The sequence below is a fragment of the Lontra canadensis genome, unplaced genomic scaffold (assembly GCF_010015895.1).
Source record: "Lontra canadensis isolate GAN:19392208 unplaced genomic scaffold, GSC_riverotter_1.0 scaffold1, whole genome shotgun sequence".
Classification (NCBI taxonomy): domain Eukaryota; kingdom Metazoa; phylum Chordata; class Mammalia; order Carnivora; family Mustelidae; genus Lontra; species Lontra canadensis.
Window position 1 is genome coordinate 96217610 of NW_022630995.1, and position 3297 is coordinate 96220906.

The 3297-nt window shown below is 35.3% G+C and overlaps 1 non-coding gene across 1 annotated transcript; it reads left to right on the forward strand.

Annotated features, from left to right (window-relative positions):
* The first annotated feature begins 2751 nt into the window (after positions 1-2751).
* LOC116871607 lies at positions 2752-2858 on the forward strand. Its single transcript, XR_004383448.1, has one exon. It is a non-coding gene; the product is annotated as a U6 spliceosomal RNA (small nuclear RNA).
* The last annotated feature ends 439 nt before the right edge of the window (positions 2859-3297 follow it).

The window sequence follows — 3297 nt, forward strand, 5'->3', positions numbered from 1 at the left end:
TTCTTTTTTTTCCTTTTTTTTAAAGATGTTTTTATTTATTTATTTGACAGACAGAGATCCCAAGTAGGCAGAGGCAGGCAGAGAGAGAGAGAGAGAGGGAGGCAGGCTCCCTGTTGAGCAGAGAGCTGGATGTGGGGCTCGATCCCTGGACTCGATCCCAGGACCCTGCGATCATGACCTGAGCCAAAGGCAGAGGCTTTAATCCACTGAGCCACCCAGGCACTCCTAATGTAGTTTTCTTTATAAGAAGACATTTGAAACCTTATAAAGTGCACAGTGGCAAATGTTATTATAATGTGCATATGCAACTTCAAGTACATAAGTTAAATGTAAGTAATTGGTTTATTTTCTTTGCCATAAAATTCAGGTTGAATCTTTTTTGTTCTTATACACACCTCAATGTTAGGTATAAAACATGTTTCTCTCACTGTCTAGATACAAAAGTTGATATGAAATAAATAGTTTTCAATGATTTTGATATATCCCAATTCAACTTATGGTTCTTTGTATATATTTTGACTTTTACCTTAGCACTGGTATCTGAAAAAAGGAGCACAAGTTAAAGATAATAGATTAGTGTTTGGGTTTTTTCTGGACCCCAATGAATTAATATTAAGTAGTTCATGAATAAGCTGTGTGACCACAAATAAGTAATTTATCAAATTTAGGTTTTTAATTTTCCTCTATTAATTGGTTATAACAACACCTTCTAAATCAACTTACTGTGAAAATAAAATGATCAAACATTACTAAAGGGCTTTACCGAGAGAAAAGCCTTCAAATATGAGGTAATATTGACTCAAGTTCCTCTCCTTCCTGAGTCCCACCATACACCCATCTAACCAACTTTGCTTATGATAGCATCTGCTTGGAGGGAAGAAATCTAGCCTCTCTCTGCTTTTCTTGTTACTATTCTATCAGGAAAGACTTTTCTTTTCCTCACAATTTAAATTCCTTCTAGACTCATTTTGACTCCCACTGCATTCAGATTGATCTTAATTTTTCCTATCTGCATTGATCTCTTTTATCACATATCTACTTATTATGTCTTGTCACATTAAAGGTGTTTGCTTTTTCTGAGAAGATTAATGTTTTTTTACTCAAATTACAGTGACAGAGACTGGTTACAGGGCTCCATGTTTACTTTATTCTATTCTTAATTCAAATATTGATTAAACTTCAATCACATGCCAGGTTCTGTTCTTATCTGCTTCAGAAGGGCAAACAAAAATCCCTGCCCTCATAACGTGCACATTCTGGTCAATGAAAATAACAATGAAGCAAATTATCAGTGATAAAGGAATCATGTTAGAGGAAGTAAGTGTGGAGAAAAAATAAGGTGGATCTCATATTAGAGAGGATGATGTAACAATGCTTACTAATACTCATCGAAGCAGAGACTATTTATTTTCTAGTTCCCATTCGTCTCTTTCATCATAGCTGGATATATGACTATCCATAGGAAGTTTACAATTTCCAATCTCCCTTCCAGTTAAGTGCAACTTTGTGGTTGAATTTTGGTCAGTGAAATAGTAGTTAAATATTGGTGTCAGCTTCTGAAATCCCTTTCCATATGTCATTAAGTGTATGCCCTTTACTCTTTTCTTCATCACCTTCTATACTTGGATTCCTGATAATGATGGCTAAAACTTTAGCCATTGTCTTGGACCAGGATGGCAACAATCATATTCTACTATAATAGAACAATTAATTCAAATGATTCTGGGTTTTAAAAAAACTAGGTGGAACAGAGTCACAACACCTTTATACTGTTAAGTCTGGAATTTTACGTGAGAGAGATATAGATTTTTGATCTTGTTTAAGCCATTGTCCCTATGACATGCAGATGGATCTAGTCCTAATTGTTAGATCTACCTTAAGGTGGGATTCTTCTACTCACTGATAAATTCTGGGGCTTGACCTCTTAACGAAGCAGGAAGAGGGATTGTCTGCATTCAGCTGAATCTCTTTGAGCACAACTTGGGGAGTCTGACAAGGGGAAATTTCTTCAGATTCTTTTCACTCTTCCACTCAAAGCAGAAATCCATCGACATTTAATCACCATTTCTTTCACTTAGAGACACTTTGGTAAATTAACAAAGTTCATTCTATTATTTTTTAAGGAAGTATAAAAAGCCAGCAAATATGATTCCTAATCAAAGAAAAACATTTAATTTTTAAAAATTTTTTAAAGAAAAACATTTTAAAAGTGATTTACGTATTATGCCTTTTTTTCTACCTCACTGAATTTATGCACCCTAGTTTATTTGTATGCCCTTCTAAAATGCAAAGTGGCTCAGTCAGTTAAGTTGCTGCCTTCAGCTCAGGTCATGATCTCAGGATCCTGGAACCAAGTCCCACATGGGGCTCCCTGCTTCTTTTTCTCCTACCCGCTTTTGCTCTCTTGCTATCTCTCTATCAAATAAATAAGCAAAATCTTTAAAATAAAATAAAATAAAATGGATGAAGTAGCAGTCTATGAATCTGACCTGATTCCCATTCCATGAGGAAAATACTTATACATATAAAATTTTTCCAAGCCTGTCCCGCCTTGGACAACACAAAGACCTTTTTGAAAGAACAAAAATAACTCTGTGTTACATTATTTTATTTAAGTATATACAAAAACATAAAACAAGATAAAACCTCCTGTACAACCAAAGAAACAAGATGTGTTATGTAGAGGGGAACAAAGATAAGGATGACTGCATATTTCTCCTTAGTAACAGTGCACACTAAAAGTCATGGAGTGTGCTCACATCAGCAGCACATATACTAAAATTGGAGCAATACAGAGAAGATTAAAATGTCCCCTGTGCAAGGGTGACACACAAATTCATGAAGTGTTCCATATTTTTAAAAAATAAATAAAAGTCATGGGACAATATTTTTAATGAAAGAAAATAATAAAATTATCAACCTAGATTTTTTTACACAGTGAAAATAATTTAAAAAAAAAGCAAAATAAAGATTTATTCAAAAAAACAAATGATGGTGCATTTATCACCGGCAGACATAATGCTTTACAAAATTAAAGGAGTCATTCAGGCAAAAAGACAATGATGCCAGATGGACAACTGCATTTACACATAAAAAATAAAATCATAGGATGGGGCACCTGGGTGGCTCAGTGGGTTAAAGCCTCTGCCTTTGGCTCAGGTAATGATCCCAGGGTCCTGGGATCGAGCCCCGCATCGGGCTCTGTGCTCAGCAGGGAGACTGCTTCTCCCTCTCTCTCTGCCTGCCTCTCTGCCTCCTGATCTCTGTCTGTCAAATAAATAAATAAGATCTTAAAAA